Source organism: Solanum tuberosum, unplaced genomic scaffold (assembly GCF_000226075.1).
Source record: "Solanum tuberosum cultivar DM 1-3 516 R44 unplaced genomic scaffold, SolTub_3.0 scf00146, whole genome shotgun sequence".
NCBI lineage: Eukaryota > Viridiplantae > Streptophyta > Magnoliopsida > Solanales > Solanaceae > Solanum > Solanum tuberosum.
In genome coordinates, this window is record NW_006239076.1 from 1,353,521 (window position 1) to 1,380,140 (window position 26,620).

The 26,620-nt window shown below is 38.0% G+C and overlaps 1 pseudogene; it reads right to left on the reverse strand.

The window, feature by feature from the left end:
• Positions 1-9,381: 9,381 nt before the first annotated feature.
• On the reverse strand, positions 9,382-11,178 carry LOC102580090 (pentatricopeptide repeat-containing protein At2g42920, chloroplastic-like; annotated as a pseudogene).
• Positions 11,179-26,620: the final 15,442 nt, after the last annotated feature.

Genomic DNA, 26,620 nt, shown 5'->3' on the forward strand with positions numbered 1-26,620 from the left:
CATTCAGCACGCCGTTGATCCAGTTGAGCACTCCAGAGTCAGTGGTGAGCCTCCTTGCTTTCCAGAGGACTCGATCGTTTTGTTCTTTTAGTTTTGTTTTGATTAGGATGTTGTGGGGTCTGTCCCAACATCCATATCAGTATTGTAGAGGCTTCATAGACAGTCAGTCAGTTAGTATTGAGTCTCTCATCTATGTATATATGTAAATATTCTATTTTGAGACTCGAGTTGCCCTTTTGGGCCAAATTTTATCAGTTAAGTTGTTTTATGTCTTTGCATGGCACTGAGTAATTCTGTTGAGTTAGGTTTCCGCTGAGTTAAGAAAGCTAGGCCAAGGGTTCGCTTGGGGCCAGCAATGGTCTCCGAGTGCCGGTCCCGCCCAGGGTGTAGGCTCGGGGAGTGACAACCGGAGACAAAGCAATGTTTCTCTCACTTGAAGAAGGAAAAGGTGGAATGGTAGCATTTGGTGGTGGAAAAAGGGACAAATCAAAGGCATTGGTAAGATTGGAAGATCTGATGAACACTCAATCAAAAAGGTGTACTACGTAGAAGGACTGAAACATAATCTGCTTAGTATATCCCAACTATGCGACAAGGGAAACAAGGTAATTTTTTTATCCACTGGTGTTGAAGTAATCAATTTGATCACAAAAAAGGTAGTCTTAACTGGAAAAAGGGACAAACATGTCTACACTGTAGACACTTCAATCACATCTGATGAGAATCTAGTATGTCTAAGTGTGTTGGATAAAGATCCTCTACTTTGGTATAAGCGACTAGGTCACGCTAGCCAAGCACAACTAAATAAACTCATCACTAATGATTTAGTAATAGGACTACCTAAAATAAAGTTCAAAGAAGAAAAGATATGTGAAGCCTGCACTCTAGGGAAACAAATAAAATCATCCTTTAAATCAAAACAGGTGATAAGCTCAACCAGGTCCTTAGAACTAATACACATGGATTTATGTGGACTAATGAGAGTCAAAAGTAGGGGAGGGAAAAGATATGTGTTCGTATTAGTTGATGACTATACTAGGTTTACTTGGACACTTTTCTTGACATCAAAATATGATGCATTTGAAGCATTCTACTCATTAATAAGAATGCTTCAAAAGAAATTTGATAAACAATTAATGGCGATCAGATCTGATCATGGAACAGCATTTGAAAACTCAAAATTTGCCCAATATTGTGATGCCCATGGAGTTGACCATAATTTATCTACCCCTAGAACCCCTCAACAAAATGGTGGGTTGAAAGAAAAAACAGAACCTTGCAAGAAATGGCTAGAACCATGATGATTGCAAACAAAATCACTAACCAATTCTGGGCAGAAGCCATAAATACTGCTTGCTATACCATAAATAGATGCATGTCCAGACCTGTGTTAGATAAAACTCCCTATGAGTTGCTAAAAGATAGAAAACCTAACATCTCTCATCTACGAGTGTTTGGGTGTAAGTGTTTTACTCACAATAATGGAAAAAATCTGCTAGGTAAATTTGATGCTAGAAGTGACAAAGGAATCTTTTTAGGATACTCTACACATAGTAAAGCCTATAAGGTACTCAAAAAATGAACAATGTGTGTAGAAGACAGTGTGCATGTTATATTTGATGAAAGCAATATTATGTCTAACCAAGACTTGCAGGAAAACGAAGCAACATCAAAAGAATATACTGACCCTCTATAGGAACAGATACAAGAAACAGGTTACACAGAAACAGTAAATGAAAACAGTGTTGAAACTCATGAGAAAAGGTTCCTGATGAAAACCAAATAGATCTGAACGATGGTCAAGATACAGAACAACCAAATTTCGTTCTAAAAGATTATAAATACCAAGGATCACATCCATTGGACAATTTATACTTACTGATCTTAGTTCTGGAATAACCACCAGATCAGGGATAAAAAATCATTGTGCCTTTAATGCATTCCTATCCATGATAGAACCAAAGAAGATCAATGAAGCTCTCCAAGATGCAAACTAGATTATGGCCATGGAAGAAGAACTAAATCAGTTTGAAAGGAGTAAGGTCTAGCATCTGGTGCCTAAACCATCAAATAGAACCATAATTGGTACAAAGTGGTGTTTCGAAACAAGTTAGATGAACATGGTACTATAACAAGAAACAAAGCTAGGCTAGTAGTCCAAGGGTACAATCAAGAAGAAGGGATATATTATGATGAAACATTCGAACCTGTGGCTAGGTTAGAGGCAATCATATTACTCATTGCATTTGCATCTCACATGGAGTTCACCCTGTATCAAATGGATGTTAAAAGTGCATTTCTCAATGGTTTACTAAAGGAAGAAGTATTTGTCAAACAACCTCCTGGCTTTGAGAACAATGACTATCCTGACTATGTCTATAAACTTGATAAGGCTCTTTATGGGTTAAAACAAGCTCCAAGGGCATGGTATGATAGATTGTCAAAGTTTATCCTAAGCCATGGCTATTCAAGAGGAAAAATTGACAACATACTTTTTCTCATAAACAAAGGAAAGGACCTACTGATAGTACATGTGTATGTTGACGACATCATTTTTGGAGCCACAAACAAGACTCTCACAAACGATTTTGCCAAACTTATGAGCAACGAGTTTGAGATGAGCATGATTGGCGAATTAAACTACTTCTTGGGGCTTCAAATAAAGCAAACACAATCAGGTACCTTCATTCATCAGCAAAAGTACGTCAAGGAACTACTCAAAAGGTTCAACATGGAAAATGCTAAACAAATTGATACCCCAATAGCTACAACTACAAAATTAGACTTGGAAGGAACAAGTTCTGCTGTGGAACAAAAACTGTATAGAGGCATGATTGGGTCACTCTTGTATCTTACCGCCAGCAGGCCTGATATTGTGTTCAGTGTGGGATTATGTGCTTGATTTCAAACTAGTCCCAAAGAATCTCATATCCAAGCTGTTAAAAGAATTCTCAGATATTCAAAAGGAACCACTAATTTAGGATTATGGTATCCAAAGGGAAGTAACTTCGAATTAGTAGGGTATGCCGATGCATATTATGCTGGTTATCTAGCAGACAGAAAAAGTACCATAGGTATGGCTCACTTTCCAGGTTCATGTTTAATTTCATGGGGATCAAAGAAACAGAACTCAGTCGCACTATCCACCGCGAAAGCTGACTATGTAGCAGCAACCTCGTGTTGTGCTCAACTACATGGATCAAACAACAACTCAGTGATTTTGGTCTTAGTGTTAAGTGTGTCCCAATTTTTTGTGATAACACAAGCGCAATTAACATTGCAAAGAATCCTGTCCAACATAAGAGAACTAAACACATAGATATTCATCACCATTTTTTAAGGGATAATGTAGAAAAAGGGAAAATTTCCATGAATTTTTGTGCCACTGAACAACAAAATGCAGACATTTTCACAAAGGCATTAGCAAGGGAACATTTTGAAAGAAACAGGTTGGAATTAGGAATGATGAAGATCACCTGAGTATCTTTGATCACGAGAGTAAACTATGTCACTTGATTATGTACTATTATGCTAAAAGTTTTTAATACTTATAACAAACTGTACCTAACGAATTCACCATTCTCAAGTAATCAGGAACTCACAGATTTGGACTTCAAAAATCATCATCCTACACTAAAAGGTATGTCTACTATACTTATTTAAGTGAGACCACAATATTAAGACATCTGCACTGATACCCGTTCCCGCATTAAATACCTGTCAGAAGAATTTTTTTCTAAACCGCCAAAATCAAAATCAATCTGACTTCTCCATCAAATCAACTTGTTCCTCTTCTCCAAAAACCCTTCCACTTCCCTGTAATCATTCTCAAAAAATCAAAAACCTTTTATATCTTTCACTCCCAACAGAAACTCATTCTCCTTCATTAGTCTCTTTCCTAAATTCATCAAATCCTATTTTCATAATCATGGCGTCTCCCTAAAATTTAAACCTTGCACTTATCCCCTTCGAAAATCCATAAAACCTCTTTGAATTACCTGTTGTCATGTTCATTGACCCTTGCGGAATAACCCATCTCGCATATCCTCTTATGGATGAAGCATCAATTCAGGGGGAAAGGAGTAACCAGAGTTTAGGGTCTGATTTAGGAGATGAAACGATAGCACGTGGTGAGGGGGAACAAATATCCTCAAAAGAACAAGCTCATTCTTCTTGTGATGATGACGATGATATTTCGTTGGTCCAACTGGTTTCTAGAAGACTTCGTTCACGGCTGAGTATAATCTCTTGTCGACCCATCGCTATGATTCTTCCAGATGCTCATGAAAGTCTTACTTCTAACCCATGAAGGCTCTGGTTCGAGTGACTCGATCTGTACAGCGTACTCGGGATGCAATGCTTCTTGCTAAGTCGACTAAGAAAACTCGCCCCGTGCAAAGTAAGTTTGTTCTCCCTTCTAATCCTATAGAGATTGATGATGAAGACGTTATTGAACCCAAGAAGAGTAGAAAACGAAAAAGAAATACATCTAAACCAAAAGAATCTGGTCCATAAGAAATTGATGAAATTGACTCTGCTAGGGCACTATCCTTTAGGAGAAGAAATGTGATTAGGGGTAGGGTAATTACTGGATTTGGGGGTGATGAGATGCATGAATTACTGGTTCTTTTGCAAGCCCAAGGATGGACTGAACTACTTAGTCAAGGAACCCTTAGGCGCAAAATGGGTAGAGAGGAAACCAGGGAGTTCTACCTTAATGCAACAGGGTCTGTTACGTCAATTTCAAGTACTGTTTGTGGTGTTTCGTTCACCCTCAATGCTGAGATTTTATCCTCTACACTTGGGGTACCAAATAGTGGATGGGGTCACTACGTTAAGCAATTGGCCACCTCTAGAGAGTAACATCTCTGCTCTTGAAATATGTCACCGATTTTCAAATGATCCTACACTGAATGAGTATACCAGAGTTGATAATGGAGCTATGCTACTTTGCATCGTTTGTTGTTTGATGTTGCACCTAAAATAGTACTACCTCGAAAGCAAAAAAGAACGGAGGAAAATTATTTGGATCTCACTCTTATGGAGTTGTTGCTATCTAAGATCCAAATTAACTTACCTGCCCTGATTCTCAGTCATATACATGGTCTATTTGTGTTTGTTAAAAAGGAACGTGGACTGGCGTATGGGTTCTGGCTTGGTATAGTGTTTGAACATTTTGGTGTTCCTGTTAGAGAGTGGCAAATTCAGACCATTAAGGATGTATTAGGGGTTGTGGATCATGAAACTATACCTGCTACAACGAGAGGGGAAAATGCACCTATGCAACGGTTGAGAGCCTCGTTGACTGCTAAGAATGAGGAAATTACTGCGCTACAGGGTTCTCACTCTGCTGCAATAGATAAGTTGCACATTGATTATGGATTGGAGCATGCTAGATTGGCTGAAGAAAATTAAAGGCTTAAAGAGGAGCTTGCTCAGACTCAGGCTGCGTTGAATACTAAGAGATTATCTAATTTCGATCGTCTGAACCACCTCTATGAACTACTAACCAAAGACTTCCCTTCCTCGTCCTCTACTTTACCACCTTCTGTCTAAATACCCGCTTGGTTGTGCTATGTCTTGTTTTTTGGGTCCTCTCTTTTTCAAGGCTTTAGTAGACATTTCTGTTTTTGTGGATAATGGTTTTTGTTTCTGATCTGTGATGTAACTAATGACTCAGTTTGGTGTGTTTCTTTTGTTATAGCTTGTTGTGATATTATTGCTTGTGGCATGGATATCTCTTTATTTCCAGATTTTTTGCCTGATGTCAAAAGGGGGAAGAAAGCGTGCATATGTTGTTTACCTGTTCAATGCAAGCAGAAAGAATTTGCCATAGTCAAAAAGGGGGAATTTGTTAAAGCCTCTAAGTTTTGAAGAATGGCAAAGTGAATAGAATAGGTCGTGTATACGTGATACAAAGTGCTTTGTCACAAACGTATAGAAGAAGTTCACGGTTAAGGAAGTTTTCTTAATCAATTAAGGAAAACTACATAAAGTAGGAAAACTACTACGCGTAAGTTTTTCTATGAAAGAAGTAGAGTACAAATAGGAGTCCTAACACAACATGGAGTTTGAATCAAGTTTGATTTAAAGAAGCTTTGTAGCGGCAAAGACAAATAGGAGTCCAAGATGAGTTCAACAAGGCTTTGTAGCGGCAAAGACAAAGTTGATTCGAACAAAGACTTGTTGGAGTTCTGATCTATAAATAGGGGGTTATTTTCATCAAAAAAATTTGCACACTTATATTGAGAGTAATATCAAAACACGATCAAGAGTTTGAGAGGGTTTTGATTTTTATTTTAGGGAGTGCTACGAGTTGAGAGAAATATTGTACGAATGTAGTCAAGAGTTTTTGAATACAATCAAGTGTTTGTGAGTAGGTTTCGTTTGATAAGTTGAATAACTTGAAGAACGATAGAAGATTTAAACCTGGGGGTTTTTGTCTTGGGTAGTTAGGAATTAGAGTTTATAATTCCTTAGGTTACATAGCTTTGTAATCGTTGTGTTATTTGAAGGTTTATAAATAATACAAAGTGCTGAGCATGTTGTTATACAAAATTATTTATTGTTAAGCTTCAAATAAATAGGAACGAGTAGTCAGTACGTGTTCCTTTATAAAATTTAGGAGGGTAGAATTCCAACAGATGTGTTATAGACTTGCAGCTAATTGTTTTGCGTTATATAATTCTTGGATGGTAGCAGGTATTGGATTGGTTTCTCATTGCTTATTAACTTATACTCTTATCGTGTTTTAATTTCACATCTCAATTGCGAAAGACATCATATGTAGCTTGTGCAACCATGTTTAATCGAAAGTATTTTAGTTCTTGTAAGCATCAACCATCCCATGCCAAGAATGAAACTTTTCTTAATAGTATAACAAAAAGATCTGGTGTCACTATAGAAGTAAAGGGATATGGGAATTGATGTCATTCCTAATAGGGAACAATTGAAATTGATCATGAGGGAAAAGTATATCATCGAGTCGTACTAGCTGTTCAAAATATGATGCCGTCTTACTTACTACTCTTTTGTTACAATTATAGACTGTGTGGTCTGTAATTGTAACACGGGGATTGACTTAGAGTTCTAAAATTTCTTTTTAATTGCTTTCAGTATGGAGCTTGTGATTTCCAAGTCGTGCAGCCGTCTACTATGGCTTCCTTGAGATGAAGCATTACTTTCTACAAATGGAACATACAACTCTAATGAAACCCAAAGGTACATTAGAAAAAAAGTTGTTTAAGTAATTACACAAAAGAGATATTGACATTATGGTCATAGATTATAAGGAAAGATATTACTTTTTTATTGTTAGGATTTTGACAAGGCTCGGTGATCATTTGGGAAGTGAAAAGTTTCAAAGGTTTCTCTGTTCAAGTCGATAAGCTAAAGCTATTGAACTATGTATGTAATAGCTTGTATTGTTGACTTTGGGTCCCACGACTTTAAAATGCATCACTTGGCTCTAATGTCACTTCTTTTTATACCAATATTCAATATCTTTCTTGTGTTTTGTCGATGTGGTACATGCCTAGGATACTACAGTGATGCTCTTTTTACTCAGGATACCAAGACATGTACAAATTTGTAAAATATATTGAATTTTAAACCTCTTCACCTTACAGTAAATGTAATCACTTTCTTAGTCAAATAAAAACGATAGTATTTCATTACTTGTCTAGAGGAATCATACATGTACAACTATATATAGAGAGACATCTGTGCGTTGGTCTGTAATTGCAATATGTGGATTGGTCAAGAGTTATATAATTTCTTTTTAATTGCTTTCAGTAAGGAGGTTGTTATTTCCGAGTCGTACAACTGTCTATTATGACTTCCTTGAGATGAAGCATGACTTACTGCAAATGGAACATCCAGCTCTAATATACCCAAAGGCCGGATGAGGACAAGACCATGGTTGTTTACGCTTCAACTCAGTTTCTCGAGTATACGCATAGTGTAATTGCTCGGTGTCTTGGTGTTCTCGGGCATAATATTCTTGTGATAACAAGAAGGGTTGGAGGTGTCTTCACTGGCAAGGTGGTAAAAAAATGAGTTGGGAAGTGAAATTATTTTGTAAGGTCCCTTTCCTCAAGTCGAGAGACGATAAGGGAAAGTTGTTGAATCCTTAAGTGATATTTATTCATCAATGAGAGTGAAAAAATAGATCTACATGCTCAGTGGCGGACTCAGGATTTTCATTCAGGGGGTTCGAAAAATAAAAGTATAAACGTGAAATAAGTCTTTAGAAATGGAAACCTTGAATTCCTACGGGTTTAAAACCAAACTTTTAGCACATTTTTTAAAGTAAAAAAAAAACTAAAAAAACTGAAACTGAAGAAAAAATAATGCTTTCAGTGGGATTCAAACCGGTGACGTACAACATAATTTTGGGAGTACTTGCCACTGCGCCATCAGTTTCTCTTTGTTATTGAGAGGGTTCAAAATATATATATCTACAGAAATACAGAAATTTACCTTATATATACCGTGTAATTTTTTGCCGAGGGGGTTCGGGTGAACCCCCTGAATACAACGTGGGTCCGCCCCTGTTAACATGCTAGTTACTAAAGACATGCAATCATCAAGTGTTGCTGTGAGCATGCTAGGCCTTGTGCATCTTCTGCATCTATATATTTTCCTCTGAGCAACTCGCAGATGTGCTTACCAAGGGACTTACTACATCGTTCCTACTTAATGAACAAACTAGGCGTGAAGAATCTGTTCATAGCACCTAGCTTGAGGGAGGGTGTTGTGGAATTAACCACTTGTACAGTTGTTCCTTATGTCACAAACTTAGACTTTCACTAATGCTCCGTGCGGCACTTGACAACTTACTCACGAATCTTTGGCAGGTCATGACACTTATCTGTAATATGTTATGGTTAGTTATAGAGTTAGTGGCAGTTGGTCTAGCTTAAGTCGGTTAATTAATCTGTTAGATAATATAGGACTAGATAATTTTCCTATTGATAAGTTTTTGAAAACCATTTCATCATCATCTAATGGCAAGTGGTTAAATGTAGAATTCATGAAAGTTGCAGCCAATGAGTTCACCAACAAAAACCCTTCCAATAACCTGGACCTGAGCCCCTGCTAAGTAAATGGTCAGTTTTGATCCGCATTTCAAAGGATTTTGTTGTTGCCATGTAAGGTGACTATGGCCCCCATGAGGTTGATTGGTGCAATGTGACATTGGTAAACCAACTTCCGGGATTCGTAGCTCCAGTTATAACTAAAAACCACTTCTAACAACTTTAAGCCTCCAAAACTCTATAACTTTCAAAATCCCAACTTTTCAATCAAATTTCAAAACCAACTTCGTAAACTAATCAAACATAACTTGGGGCAACTATCGAGAGGGGTAAGACAGTAATTTTCCAAAATTTCCAAAAATGACTTTGTCATAGTTTACAACAGTTTTTTGATTGACATGAAATTCACTCCTAAATTTGCTGCCTCTTTGTTCTGCTGACATTTCATAAAAGGTGTGTGACAAATGAAATTGTTTCTGTGTACAATGGCTCTAAGTAGACAGTAAATTCCTAATTCTGTTTAGTGCATCAAAGAATATATATCATGGAACTCAGAATCTAACTTCCTACCAGAAACAAACTCATGAACTTCGCCATTAACTTCTACTGAGCTGCATCCCGGTTCTTTCTCAATGTGTTTATCCTTCATTGATATCCTTTCATCGATAGCTTCTGCAAACTGGCCCGAGGCTGCATACATATTTGCCATCAATACATAGCCACTGCTTTCATTTGGATCCAACTCAAGTAAATTCTCAGCTGACCATCTGGCCAACTCCATGTTCCCGTGGCTCCTACAAGCCGATAACAAAGAACCCCATATGACAGCATCAGGTTCCAATTTCATACTTCTTATAACCTCTTCTGCTTCTTCAACTAGTCCTCCTCGACCAAGAATATCGACCATACAACCATAGTGCTTGATTGATGGTTCAATACCATATTCTTTTTTCATTAATTGGAAGTAGTCTTTACCTTTATCTACCAATCCTGAGTGATTGCACGCGGTTAGTACACCGATGAAACTCACAGAATCTGGTTTCAGAATTGAGCATTGTAGCCTCGCAAATAGCTTAATCGCATCATCCTCAAATCCATTAGTAGCTAAGCCCATAATCATAGAGTTCCAAGAAGACAACCCTTTATTTGAGACGCTTACAAAAACATGCCACGCCATTTCAACGTTTGCACACTTGCAATACATGTCTATAATTGCAGTAACTACAATAACATTCAACTCCACATTGTTCTTCTTAACATACTTATAAATCCAATTCCCTTGTTCAAGTGCTCCCAAGTGTCCACAAGCATTCAACAAGCTCACCAAAGTGAATTCACTAGGCTTAATATTTTCCTCTTGCATTGTGCTAAATAGTTCCAATGCTTCGCTTCACTTCCCATTTCTAACAAAACCACTTATCATACTGTTCCAAGAAACATCATTTCTAGTTGACATTTTACTAAACAACCTCCAAGAATCATCGATTTCTCCCGATTTAGCCCATTATCATGGAATTCCAAGAAACAACATCCTCAATCTCATCCTCATCAAACAATTTCCTTGCTTCAACCAAAAAACCACAACTTGCATACATAAACAATATAGTATTTCTTATAAATGTGTCAGATTCTAGGCCTAGTTTGATGATTCTCCCATGAAGTTGAGCTCCATTTTTCGCAAGACCACCTCGAGCATATGCCTTAAAAATCGAAGGATAAGTAAGCAAGTGTGGTTGTACTTGTGAACTGCTCAACATTTCAATGATGAGATGAATTGCATATTGCGGAGTTGAATTCTCTGAGAAACCTCTAATGATAGTATTCCAAGTGAAAAGATTTGGATTTTCTATGTGAGTGAAAACCAAGTTTGCATAATTGATGTCACCAATAGGTGGAGACTTGGTTGAAAATGCAAGGACGCGGCTGATTAAACCACTTTTTATGAGATGAGCATGAATCTTTTTGAGGTCTGTCATAGTGGTACATTTGGTTTCTAACATATGAAGATATGGTTGATCTGAGATGAACTTAGAAATGGAAGTTGATGAGCAAACACTTGATGACATTCTCTGTTTTTGTTGTCTAAGGAAGTGGAAAATTTATCAAGAATGTTTAGAAAGAGAGCTATTTGTTAAGTATAAGAAGCAGCTCTCAACTGGCATAATAGATAAGGTATGTAGGGCCTAATTGTTCTCAACTCAATCACTTTAGCACTAGGCTGATTTAAGGTCATTCACACCAACACTAAGCTCATGCCCCATATCAACAAATTAATTACACATTTGTATCCCTTTACTTTGATGTTCCTTCAATAATTACCTAAAATCACTATTTTTTCTTTCCTCAGTATGACATCGAGGTTCTTTCGCGTTTCGTCTTTTTTGCTTTATTTTGGGAAATGATCCGCCTTTCTTTTCACGTGAAAAAATTATTTTCTTCCTTTTTACCTTTTTATTTTTTTAAAATAAATAAATATAGTAGCTAACTTTTTTTAGACTAATAAAAATGTAGGAAAATTAAATAATTAGATTACGACAAGAAATAATTCAAAAAATTACTTAAATCACTAGCTTATTTATTAAAATCAAAATTAGTAAAAAATATATTTTATATACTCTTTTTTCTTTTTCTCATTTATTTATTTATTTTTTTCTTTCCCCTCAAATTTCCCCATTTTTCTCCTATATTTGTTCCTTTTATTTTAGTATTTTTAATTTTATTTTTCAATTTTTTTATTTCCTGTTCCTCTCCTCTCTTTTTTTCGATTATTTTTTTATTCTTTATTATTTTTTTTCCTTTTTCATTCATTTTTTCTCAAATCATAATATTCTTTATTGTTGCACCCCAATTTAATTTTATATATATTGTTATGGTAGCATTGTCGTTGCTTCGATCCTTCAGTGAGACCTCCATGATACCATCACAATATTTCTATATATTGTCATGGTATTTCCATGATACCATCCAATATATATAGGCTTAATAATAAGTGTTAATCATAGTTTCTAGGTTGATTATAGTATTCATTGACTGGACTATAAGTATTCTCCAAGATTCTTTCACGTATTTGGAAATTAATATTTTGACCATATGCTCCTCCTTTAATTTCATTTATAGTTTTAGTGTTTTGGTAGTACTCAACAAAACCCCAATTCTTTTTTCGTATGATAATAATATACTCAATGTAATCTCCTAAGTTTTTGTGAGGGTGGTGTACGTGTATACAGTCTTGGATCCCTTGTCAGGACTCGAAAAATCGAGTCAAGATGACACATATTATAATTCACCAGTAGGTAATTTAATTTGTAACCTAGAACAAGTAACATGCATACAGGGTAGAAACAACAATTAATAATAGATGCATGATATCATTCAAGGAGACGGCGGAAAGTAAGAACAGAAGTCAATACATACCACCAAAAGAGATCCAACACAAAACCTACTAGTCATATGTACAGAGCTACTACAGAAGAGTACAAATTCCAAAGGTAGACAAAAAAATAATACAAACTTGTCTCAAATGCTAAAAACTAGCCAGCAACTATCATAAAAACAGGCAAACTGAACCAAGACGTCAAAAGCTCACCCTTGCCTCTGAATACCTCAACAACCGTCTCAATATCAACACGGATGACTGGTGCTCGGACCTGCATCACGAAAATAGATGCAAAATTGTAGTTTGAGTATCAAAATAACATGTACTCAGTAGACATCATAGACTAACTGAGTTTGAAAAGTAAAGACACTATGAAACGCGAGAAATAACACTAGCAAAGGTCAAATCAATGAAATGATAACGAAAATCTAACATGAATGCACAAGACTCTACGAAAGAATGGAAATGAAAAGCAAGTAACTAACTAAACCTAACTAGACTCCATAAGTCCAGAAAGTACACTTTTGCGCAAGTTTAAGTATATGATCACCCAAACAGATCCACATAAGCCTAACGAGTACATGGATAACTATAACTAATGACTATGAAATTCTATGAATCATGAACAGGAGAATGCATAGCCCGAACGTGGAATCGTGAATAGAACACCCAATGAATACAATAGAAACATGCCGCTAGGTATCAACTCAATAGAGAATAATGTGCTCGAAACTCGAACTGCAGCTGAAGATCATGTGCCCAGATCTTGAATTTGTGTCTAAAATGGTGGTCTGCCCAGACCTTAAATTTGTGGTTATACGAACTGTCAAAGAAGAGTCGCATGTCAAGTCACCAACATAAGACCACCGTAGATTGATGTCCACCCCAAAGTTTCCAACAAACCACTCTAAGCCGGAATCAAATCCAATCCCAAATAGTCAAGCAAAGTCTGAAATCACAACGGAGAATCATTAGGGTCGTAGTAAAAAGGGAATTATGAATAAAAGGTTATCCCAACTGAGTTACCACCTAGATAAGGCTCACACTATCAAATCCAAGTATGCTACATTAGTCTACAGGAAGCTAAACCATCCAAAGCGACATCAAAGAATTCTAAGGCCCATCATCTCCAAAACGCTAAGGCAATCACTAGCCTACACTAGGCTAAGGCCAATAATAAGCTACCAATGATCACAAAACAACTACGAACAATAACCACAAGGTAAGACATGATCACACAACAAGAATAACATTCTAGAACTCTCCTGATGGTTCCAGTTTCAATTATGTCTTGAAATTACTTATTTATCATTTGGATAAATTGTTTTATATGCGTGGTACAACAAGCATTTTTGTTAATGATGAATTGTTGGAAACAAACACATTTTATGAAGTTACTACTAACCAAGTAACCAATAATATTGATGAACATACATTAAATTCAAATGCACATCCATAATCATCTAACCATGTACCATCCTTGCCTAGTCCTAACACACATGTTTCTAGTGATGCCCCACCATCACCCTCACCTATGAGGACAACTCGGCCACTTCATACCACCAACTATTTGAAAGAATAAAACTGTCACGATCCGAGCCTACACCCTGGACGTGGACGGCACTCAAGAACCATTGATGGTCCCCAAGAGAACCCTCATCCTGTCTGACTACAAGTGGAAGACTAACTCAAGCATACAAAGCTTAAAACTGAATAAAATTCATTGAACTCAAATACAAAGCTTTAACTCAAATGATTAACTCTGAATATAATAGTATATTCAACTAGCCAGAAATAGGCAACTCAAGTCTTTAAAACATTTAACAAAATAAATGAAACAAACTTCTCAAACTCTATTGTCTATCTATAAAGCCTATAAACGACAAAGATGGAAGTCGGGACAAGACCTAACACATCCTAACAAAATTAAAAAGTAAATGGAATCCTCCTGAAGTAGGGAGGCTCACCATAGCTAACTCAAACTGCAAGTAGTATCAACGAAGCTTCTGTTGATGACCTTGAATACCTACATCTTACGATGCAGGACAAATGGCGTCAGTACATGGAATATACGAGCATGTAAGGGAAATTTTAAAGCATAAACATAAGCTTGAACTGGTAGAAAAGAAACATACTTACCTCTTCTCAAACTCACTCAACTCAACTCAATTTTCCCTCAAGAATAGGATACTCAACTTCAGGAAACACAGTTCAAATCAAAGATACTCAACCCAAAGATACTTAACTCAAAGATACTCAACTCCAGAATAAAGCAACAATAAAAGATTAAATATATGGAAAGCTTTTAAAACAATAAATATCAACACAATTGTATGTAAAAATACAATAATAACTTAACTGTATGTAAGAATACAATAATAACTCTTATTTTTATATAAAAATACAAAATAACTCTGTGTGGTAGATTCTCTAACCGACAACCATCACTATGAGCTATGTGATGATACAACGTCTCGCCGACGCTGCCAGAACTATCCTATACTTTGCCGGGGTATAGGGCTAATCACTAAGTAGATCCACTAGTCTATGCTTTAAAAGCAATAAGGAATCATCTAAAAAGTATGACCCTTTCTACCCACGTTGGATACATGGTTTATGAGGACTTTGAGTTATATGAACTCGTCCCGATATCGGTGCTCAATACTACTCCCAAAATATAAGTAGCTTATATGTTTAAAAATATAATTCTTCCTTTGGTTTGAGATTGTTACTCAAAATATTTCTCTTAAAAGAGATAGTACTCAAAACTACTCATAACTCATTTGGAAATCTTAGATTCCTTCTCTTTTTAAATGTAAAAACATTTACTCTTGGGAACACTTAGTTCCCATATATTCATTTTGAAAAATGAACTCAACTTTACTCATCCACCTACTCAAGTACTCAAGTCTTAAAACAAATTATAAATAATTGTAAAAGACTTCTCAAAATAGAGTTCATGCCGAATTATGGACGCGAACAACTCAATTCCAGGTTTTCAATAACCATATGTAGGACTCAATACTCGGAACTCAACAACTCCAGAACTCAAGGACTCAATGATATACTCATCTCAAGGCTGCTTGAATCATAGGGTTCATGTGGAATTATAGGCATGAACAACTCAACTCAAGGACTTCATGATACTACTCATCTCAAGAATTAATGCTTAACTCATAGGGTTCATGAGGGATTATGGTCATTAACAACTCAACTCAAGGACTTCATGGGTAACATGTAGTAGTCCCATAAGTAGGAATATAATCTCAAAAGGATTACAAACTCAATGCTCAAGAACTTAGAACTTAGAGATACTACTCATCTCAAAGATACTCAACTTATATAGTTCATGCGAAATCTATGGGCATGAATGACTCGACTCAAGGGAATAGATAACAATATAGAACTCATGTTTATGAATCTTCTCATTCTCATACTTACTTCCACAAAACTTAGCTCAAATCGATAGTTAATCACAAAGGATTCACAGTTTAACTCAAAGACTTTCTTGAACTCTACTCTTAGCTCTTTCTTGAATTTGAATTATGAATTAAAGATTTATCATTCATGATAAGAAGGATCTCGTGATGTTTAAATGTAGTTTAGAGTAGTTAGAATCATAAAGGAGTAAAGGTGCACTTTACAATAACTCAAATGGAGTAAACGACTGAAAACTGTATGGGGCAGGCGACCCTAGCGCACTGAGTGGCACAGGGTGCCATACCCTGAACTACACAGGACAGTTTATGGTGCACTGTTGGGGCGGCGCGCCAGCCCCCAGCCCAGAAGACCCAATGAATTTTGTTTCTTGTTTTCAGACCCTAATTTGCCTAGAATCAAATGGTTTCTTCCAAACTCCCTTGATTCATTTACCCAACTTAATTACATGAAAATACACTCGAAAACAACCCTCAAACTCTTGATGTTCATCTCAAGAATTCACCAAACCTCATTAATCAAAGAATGAAACTCAAACTTCAAGAAACTTATATAGAACTCAATATTCCCAAACTTATGCATGAAATTCGTAAAAGAAACTCATGATTGGCGTGTGGGTTAACGAACCCAACACTATGAATACTTACATATCTCGATTTGGTGAAACAAATCCTCGATTCGCAAGAAACCTTGATCGTTCTCCCTTTTCTCCTCTTTCCTATTCTTAAACTCTCTTCTAAAACCCTAAGCGTGATTTAGGATTAGGAAAATTTACCCCAAATCAGTTTAGACCCTAAGAATATTACTAAGAACATTTTAAGCTGAAGGGTTAAGGAAAAGACCAAAATACTCCTCACTAATTCGGGTAACTTTCCTTAACTGGACAGGCTGACTTCAAACGGACATATCTCCCTCATCCGAACTCAAAACTTAGCAAACTCGGTGGCATTAGAAAGATAATCCAAAGACCTTTAATTTGATATCTTACAGGTCACCTAACTCATCTTGTACCGAAAGTTATTGTCATTTGAAGTTGAACCAAAACTTAAGAACTTACGAATGAATTCTCTTTAGTTCTTTTTGGAACTCAAGGTGCTACATCTAGTGACCTTAACACTTAAGAAAATTTAAATTCCTCGGAAAGATCCTACTCACAACAAAGGATGGTTCGAGTATTAGCTCAAAAAAAATTCGGGGAGTTACAATATCTCCCCCTTGGGATCATTCTTTCTCGAATGACAACTAGATTGGGTATGGAACGACGTTACTCTTACCTAGGCCTGAGTTTAACAACACACTCTTACTATATTCAAGCTTAACTCAAATCCTATGGTTCAGGTTCTATACCTCTATAGGGAATCTCATCCCAATAATATTACTTTTTACCCCACATTTAATCAACATTGGGTTCATATCAAGAACCACCTAATGTTTAACAACACACATTCAAGCTTAGTACTCTAAAAATCCCATGGACTCTTAGTAACCATATCCTTAAGAAATTCTCATTCTCTCATCATCTCTAACATACCACATAGAATTTCCCGCACTACTACTCGGAACCAACTTAGGGCTCTCATTTAACTATTTCTCATAGTAAAACATTGTCCTCCTCTTCCTCCTCAATTATAACCTTAGATGGAATTATCACATCATCATTATCACGATAAGATCATAAACCTTCTTTTTCCAACATCACTCCACTACTGAAAGGGTCTCTGAAAAGATATCTCCCATACTCTTTTGAACTCATTACTATCGTATTCTCAACACTTGACTTGATTTCTCATATTATCATCTCCTCCTTAGGTCTAAAGCTAACACTTGAAAACTATGAACTTATTTCACATTGACAACTCAATTATGCTATCTAGGCACACATGGAATATCATAACTTAATTGAAACCTCGTCTGATTACATATCATCTCGCTGCACCTCTTAATACTCTATTTACTCTTGTGACTTAGCCATACTTCACTTCCCTTATCTAAAGGTTATAGTCTCTTACTGGTACTACTCACATTCATTGCAACAAACATCTCAATTTCTCACCTACTCTATGTGAAGTCCACCAGATTAAATCTCAAGACTAACATCATAACCCTCGTGTTTCCATTCTTTTGATCATGACACTCATCTCAAATTCAAGCTTAAAATTTATTACTAAACCCGGATATCAATATGATTGCTCGCTTACTATACTAACTTACAACTACTAGATACAAATTTAGAAATAGTAGCCCACTGAGACCTTATGACAAGTAGTCAATCCTTACCTCCCAGTCTCTACACTCACAAATTACCATCACATTTCACTTCACAACTTAAGTACTATTATTCACTTACTGCTCATTATCTCTCAAATAGTTCTATCATCCTCTAATTACCATAGGGTTTCCCCCTTCCAAAATCACTACTCTAGCTTATATCTATCACCTCATGAGTACTCATACTCTTCTATTTAACACCTACACTTGGTCGTTACCAACAAAATGACACATCATCGTAACTCCTTTCTAGTTAAAGCATTACTTTAACTCATCCTAACTTGCAACTCTTACTCTACCTCCTATCATGAAATCTTCACAACTCATCACTTCTTAGTCTACCCATAAGGGAAAACTCCTCATTAATAACTTACTTGGTTCATGACTATAATAACATAGCTTGCCTCATCACTATCTCCCTTTCTTAGCTTACTAAACCTCTGCATACTTTCCTTTAACTCTAGGTACTTTCGCTACTACTGCTCATGATCTCGTAACTCATGCTTTGTCTGAGAGAATTTAGAGAGTTTAAAGAAAGTTTAGTATCAGCACCTATCAATATTTCACCAAATTGGGGGCAATCATTTGAAGTAATGTGTGATGCAAGTGGGGTGGTGCTTGGTGTGGTATTGGGACAAAGGCGAGAAAAGATTTTTCATCCGATTTACTATGCCAGCAAAGCTCTGAATGTGGCTCAAAAGAACTATACAGTGACTAAATACGAAAATCCTTGTTGTATTTTTTTGCATTTGAGAACTTTCGATCCTTCTTGCTTGGTACTAAGGTCATGGTGCATACTGACCATTCCATATTGAGGTATCTAATGGCTAAAAAGGATGCAAAATCGAGGTTGATTAGATGGGTATTGGCTGCAAGAGTTCGATTTTGAGGTGAAGGATAGAAAGGGGACAGAAAATTAGGTTGCCAACCATTTGTCCAAATTAGAGGAGGAAGCAATGCTCAAGTTAGGAGATGGGGCGGAAATTAATGATGCATTCCCAGATGAACAAGTATTGGCTTCTTCTTTCGATCTTATCCCTTGGTTCGAAAATTTTGCTAACTACTTGGCAAGCAATTTGGTTCCTCAGATTTGTCTTTCCACCAAAGGAAAATGTTTATGTTTTATGTGAAGTTCTTTTGGGATGAGCCTTACTTGTTTCGTATTTGTGCTGATGGGATTATTCGTCATTGTGTGCCCGAGGTTGAGATGATGAGTATACTAGAGGTGTGTCATTCATCGCCTATAGGTGGGCACCATAGTGGTATTTGGACTGCTCATAAAATCATGCAGTGTGTGTATTAATGGCCTACCATCCACCAAGATGCTCATGATTTCGCCAAGTCTTGTAATCGGTGCCAAAAGGAAGGAGTAATTTCAAAGAAGCAAGAACTACCTATGAACCCGATATTGGTGATTGAGCTATTTAATGTTTAGGGTCTTTACTTCATGGGTCCGTTTGTGAATTCACATGAGATGACGTATATTCTTGTTGTGGTTGACTATGTATCGAAATGGGTGGAAGCAATTGCGCTTTCAAACAATGAGGGAAAGAGTGTCACCGCATTCCTGAAAAAGAGTATCTTCTCCAGATTTGGTAAACCTACATGGGGAAATCTGAGAGTCTGCAAGAAGTGATTGAGGCCTATTATCTTGATGAAGTTTGAGTAGTCAAGGTGTCTGCATCGTGTCGCGACGTCAAATCAAGCGATGTTTGGGAGGCAACCCAAGATGTACAATCTAGCAAACTATAGGTTTTTCTTTTCGATATAAGAGTTTTCTTCTTTTATTATGATTTTTTGTAGCTCTTTAGATGGGTGCTTTATTTTTATATTAGTGTTGGCTAAAAAGTGTCCAGAAAATGTAAAAAGAAAGTCCTAATGGTTGCTACGTGTGCATGGACGAAATGAAAAATCTGTAGAAAATAGTTGTGCAGTGGTCTACGGACCCCAATCCACGGATCGTGAATGGCGTCCGTAGATCCCAAGTAAGTTTCCTAATTTTTCTAAGTGTCAGAGTGACCTACGAACCCAACCCAGGGTCCGTAGGTCGACCCACATACCGTCGATGGGATCTCGTTGGTCCAAAGTTAGGGTTGTGCCTGACCCGACCCGGACCCCAGTTAATACGACCCTTCACTTTCAAAAACATCCCCCATTTCCAAAATTCCCTCCCAACCATTTTTCAACCCTCCAATATTCCTAAATTAATTCCCCCACATCATTCCCAAATCAATTACCCACATCCCATACCATCACTCTTCTCTCCTATATCTCCATTTTCTCTCCCTAATCACTCCCATCTTCTTCCCCAAGCGATTTCACAGTTCGGGTTTGGTGTCCACGTTGTTCTAGGAGTTTTTGCAGTCGATCCCACACTCACCATTGTTAATTACATGTAAGGTAAGTTGATTTCTTCTAAACTTTGAACATTTCATAGTTTCATATTCAAATCACAACAATGTACTTGGCATTGGGATGTAAATCAATTGTTTGAATGTTGCATTGTACTTAGAAGCACCCTTAGAATGATGGTATGTGAGTGTGTGAGTAAAATCAAACAAATCTATAGGTTTCTAGGTCTGATCGGAAGTTTTAACTTAGGGTTTCATTGTGTTGATTGTGTTAAAAGGTAAATCGTGTGTAAATTGGAACCCTTAGGATGATGAACTACTGAAATATATGTTGAAATGCATGTGTAGGCTTAGTTTGATGGTTGATTTGCCGAAACCTTGGTTTGTTTAAAAGTTGATAGGTCTGCCTAGCACAGAACTGACCCACAACTCCAACCCACAAACAGTAGGTCGAGGTCCGTGGACTAGTGGCACACACAAAAATGCCTAAGTGTGGGACCACGATGTGAACTACAGTCCATCGTTTGATCGACGAACCATTCTGCACATTCGTGGTCCCAATATCTGAGACCCAAAATTAGGGACTCTGACCTACAGAGGGGACTTACAGACCTTCGTTCCATCAACATACCATAGATACCCACCGTAGGTCTCAAGTTTAGCTACTGTCTGGGAATTTTTTTATATTTTGTTTGGGACCGAATCTTGTTCTAAAATTATTTTGTGGGTCTTTTTGTGTTGTTTTGGTACTAACTTAGCTTTCACAGGTACCATGACTCCAAAGCAAGATCTTACCTTTGCACGAGGGACCAAGTCCAAATCAATTGCCCCCTCCAGACGTATGATAGAAGTGGACAATGATATAGATTACGTCCCACTTGCCACTAGGGTCTCCCCCATGGCCCCCTGCACTACTAGAAACAGAGCTTAGCAGGTTAGCTCTGACGAGGTCACTGCCCCCAGTCTGAGAAGGGAGCCATACAGATCAGAGCATAGGCTGGCTCAGAGTCGCAGTCTGGCTCTAGTATTATGGCAGCAATGATTCTTCCTCTGATGCCGATAGCTCAAGCGAAATCCCGGTCTCCACTGAGCTTGCATGTAAGGCCGATGAGCTGAACAGATGGTGCGTTGTAGGCAGTTTAAGTTGTATGAGAATGGCTCGATGTTGAATGATCATCAGAGGATGACTAGGACTATTACTGAAGAGCACAGGGTCCATACTGACAGCCTCCATACTGCACCGGCTATTCAGGAGCTCTTTAGGAGACACAGATTCGAGTGGGTGGCATGGAGCCCCGATACCTACAGTGAGGCAATTACCAGAGAGTTTTATGCGTCCTATGATGCCACCGTCCATAATTCAATATCTAAATAGGCTAAACCCGCAGCTCAGCCTCCTCTTCAGTCCACTTTGGTGCGGGGGTCTCTAGTTGACATCTCCGAGGCAACCATTCACCGGTTTCTATACGACCCAGCCCACACTCTGCCCATTATTACGGCAGAATATGACTACATGATAGAAATTATCCAGAGTGGGTCCTTCGAGAGAGATACTGAGCAGAGGGAGACATTTTGCGGTGGTTGGCACAAAATATTGCAGCGGATGGGGAGCACGCTGAGTGGGTTCGAACTCCTAGCCTGGGTATTAAGAAGGATACACTGAGCTTCGCTGCGAAGTTCTTCTAGTTGTTGGTGTGAAACAGACTATCCCCGACTCAGGCTGACAATATGGTTACATGGGACCAAGCCGTGATGTTGGCGGACATTATGGCAGGTTTGGATATTGATGTTGCCCACATCCTGATCGCAAAGATCCATAAGAGGGTCTTTAAGGTCACCACCACCCTGCCTTTCCCGCGTCTGATTTTCCAGCTCTGCAGGGATGCTTCTGTTCCCATTTGGCATTATGACCGGTTGCTTGATGCTACCAAGAATCTATACATTGGCCTCATTCGGGATAATGCCAACCTTTCTACATCTCGGAGAGAGCCAAAGGTTGAGGTACCACATTTGGTTGATGATCTAGCTGCAGATATTGAGTAGATGCAGCCGATGACACCACCATTCCGGCCCTACAACATATGCTCAAGCTCCACCATCTCTGGCCACTAGTCAATACCCTAGCTCATCCCGAGCCACTTGCTCTTCAGGGTCCAGTGTCATTCCTCTAGCCCAAGTCCAGAAGCTAAAGACACAGATGACCACTTTTCTTTAGCATATGAAGCCATGGATGCATCATTCTATTGCGGAGTCCGAGGTGAAGATGGACCAGATGATGGACAAGAAGGTTCAAGTCGTTCATAAGTGCCTGGATGTTTTTGAGTTTAGAGTCTTGGAGAGGCCAGTCCCGACCATAGAGGTGACCACCTTCCAGAGTGAGTTGGATAGCCTCTGTGCGGATGTTGCTGCACTTCTAGCCCCCATTGAGATTGAGCCAGAGTCTGCCCCTACGGCACCGGACTATGAGGTGGTGATGACTGCTCTTTTCAGTGACACTGTGCCACCACCATATTCATCTCGTGCTGAGGGAAAAGTGCCACCGCTTCGACCTCACTTCTGATGCGGATGAGGATCACAGATTGAATAAGAAGAAGTGCCAACAGTTGGAGGACGCCACGAGAAAGTCTATGCTTGATGAGGAGAGGAGACAACAACAGGCTCGTGAGGTAGATATTGGCCCATCTGGCACTTCGAGTACTACTGATGGTGCTTCCATGGTTGGTGAGAGCGCTATTGATGGTACCCCTAGTGTTGATCCAGTGTTCTTCGGGACACCGGACCCACCCACTTCTTGAGAGGTCTTCGACGCATATGCGCCACAGGTTTGCTTCACCCTATTTTTTACTTTTCATTTTTGTACATTGAGGGCAATTTCACCTTATATTGTTGAGGTGGGGTAAATGGATTGTGAGTGATAGGGTGAAGTCTGAGTAACCCAACTCATAATCATCTCTTGGGTTTCTTGCCTGTGTTCTTTCCCCAAGAGACTTGTTTTTACTTTATGTTGAACCGGCATGTTTAGGAATGTATGTGTAGAAGTAAGTAGAAGGAATGAAAGCATGATGGCATAAAAAGCATGAAAAGTTGATACCCGTCCAAAAAAAGTTTGAAATGTGCTACATATTTAGGCTTGATGAGTTGAATGTGCAGGATCTCAATATGACATGATAAGGAACCAATTTGATTTCATGACTTAAGCTAAAACTTGAACTGGGTAATCTAATAATCTGATAATGAAACAATGTTCCAAGTGTGTGAGAAAAGGTTGAATGTTCATACAGTATGTGCCAATCTAGAACTCACCCCGTTGGTCCTACTAAGATAATCTAGGCTAGAAGTTGGGAAATGATCATAGGCCCTTTCTTAAATAAGTCCACTCAAGCCTAAATGATTCAACCAAAACAAAAATAAATGATCCCTTTGATCCAAATGTTTAAGCCTAATGTAGACCACTTCTTTCAATACATTTAATTCACCTTCCCTAAAATAATTGTCTTGGCCCCGGTCCCTCCTTGGACATGTGCACCTTGACTTAGGCCAAAAGTCTAAGTTGAGGGTGTCTAATTCAAAAAGTTACCTTGATCTTGGCCTTGGTCCGACATCGGATATTATGCACCTCAACTCATACAAAATACATAAGTTGAGGATGGCTATGAAAATGGAAACCGAAAGAAAAAGGGTATGAAAAGGGTTTGTGTTGAAGAGAGAAAAAGAAAAGATAGAAAAAGATGTGACTTTGTGCAAAAGAAGCAAAAAGATGAATAACAAAAGTGCTGAAAGAAGTAAAAAAAAAAAAAAGTGGGAAATAAGAACTATAAAGTCAAAAGTCACATCTGTGCGAAAAACAATCAAGGGAAAGAGCAGAAAAATAAAAATATGTCAAGAATTGGTTGAGAAGAGATGTAAAAATCCAATGTAATGTCAAGAAGGGCAGAAAGTCACTAAAAACTACCCAAATGTACCCTACCTGATCCTGATCCTACATTACAAGCTAAGAAAGCCCTATAGTGATCCTAGCAACTAGTTTGATAGTCTAAGCAGTGAAAATAAGGGCAAGCCTATGGTATTGAGCACTAACTATACTTGAAGTCAGTTCTGAGCGTGAGTGTTGAATGAATCCTAAAACTTGAAAGTCATATCTATTGTGTGTGAAAAAAGGATTTCTTTTGAAGTGAGGGCACTAGTTACATTGTTGGAGAATCGATACCTTGGTGATTGTGAAAGGTGTATGTTGTAATGTCTGTTGGTCGATCTAGCTCATGTTTTGATCCGTATGAGTTAGCTTGTTGAGTCTAAATGAAAAGATTTGCACTAAGGAAATGGAATGGGTTGAAAAGGCCATGTGATTGTTTGAGTTAGTATGTCTGCTTCTACATAAGTGTCATTTAGAGTTTTAGTGTGTCGCTTGAAGACAAACAACAAGTTTAAGCTGAGGGTGTTGATATACCGTGAGTTTACGGTATTTTTGATGTGTTTCACTTAGAAGTTGTGTGTCTAGGGCTATATTGTATTAGAAATAATTTTTTATGTATTATGTTTGTAGGAAAAAGGCTTGGAGACGGTTGATGACGATTTGGAGCTGAAAAGTGTAGAAGTACCCACCAACGGAGCCACCCACGAACCATGGGTCCATCGATGGGTCGTGGGTGGTCAGTCGTAAGTCCTGGTCTGGGAAGTTGAGTTCCAGTACTCAACCCACGGAGTACAAGGACGAACCGGTGACCAGTCACGAACCGAGGGTGAGACATCGTAGGTGGAACATAAGGGAAGTCTGACAAGTGTGGAACCACGGAGCAAGACGACGGACCGTAGGTCGACCCACGGTCCGACCTGCACGTCTATTGATCAAGATCTGAGAGTGAAGGTTCCAGTACTTGATGAAAAGTTTCTAAGTGTTGAACCACGGAGGGTGACCTACAAACCGTAAGTCGACCTACGGTTCGTAGGGTCGTGTCGTCCGAAAGCCGCGTCCAGACAACTTATTTCGTCATTTTGTTTCATTTTTATTTAGGACTTTTTTTCTATAAATAGAGTTTTAAACCTCGTTTATAGGGGGTTAGACATTAGGGTATACTTTTAGTTTTGGTCTTTTGGGAATTATTTTGCAAACTCTTAGCATTCTAATTTCCGGAAGTTGGTTAATACGATTTTCACTTTGAATTTCAATTCAAGATTTGGCTTTTCATGTATTCTCATCGTAAGTTCATGAATTGTTTTTACCCAATTATGAATTGTGTTCTTTCAAGCCTGAGTAGCTAAATCCACAACTAGGGTTGTGGGAACCATGAGCAATTAACAAAGTATAAATAGTAATTAAGTAATTATTGAATAGTGTTTATGCATGTATTGTTAATTCTTTCGTTTAGAAGTCTTTTTAACGGTTGCAAATGTTAGAAATCGCCTCATTCCGACTTGCCGAACCAAGGAGGTAATGAATGAGAAAAGAATTAACAACAGAGATTCAATGGATGCTATCTAATAGTCTAATGTCAATTGGTGCGAGGGTGAAAACTAAGTCATACATTGATGTGATGTCTAATATGGGGTAAAGGTAAGGGTTAGTAAAGCATACACCCGTAGCCGGACCAAGGTGCGAGGTGAAATTCCCTACTTGGAGGACTAATCACTTAGGGATATCCAACTTACCAACTTTGCATGTAAAACACTAGGAAATGATTACTATTATTAGGATTACTGTGTTAAGAGCTTGTGGGGAACACATATGCCCTAGTTTCTCTTTTATATTGATTTCTCAAACTGACCATCTTGATTATTTGTTACTTAATCAACAATTTGTTACTTGCTTACAAAAAAAACCCTTTATTTACTTGTCTCGGAAATAGTTTGACTAAACGGATATAATAGTGAGTTAAGTTTAAGTCTGAACCATATTCCTCGTGGGATCGACCCCAACCTTTAAGTTGGGTTCTTTACTTGATAACGACCGCTTATACTTCTTTAGGGAGGTGTAATTTGAGCGTCTCAAAGATCAACCAACTTTCAAGTACAGTTGCTCAAGATTGAATCTATCTTACTATTGACAACCTCTTTCCAAAAAGAATGAGTCCACAGAGGGCATAGGTTCTTCGAATTTATGAGACTCATTTTCAAGAGGAAATGTTACAAAATCAAACTCGAAGGAAGTAATT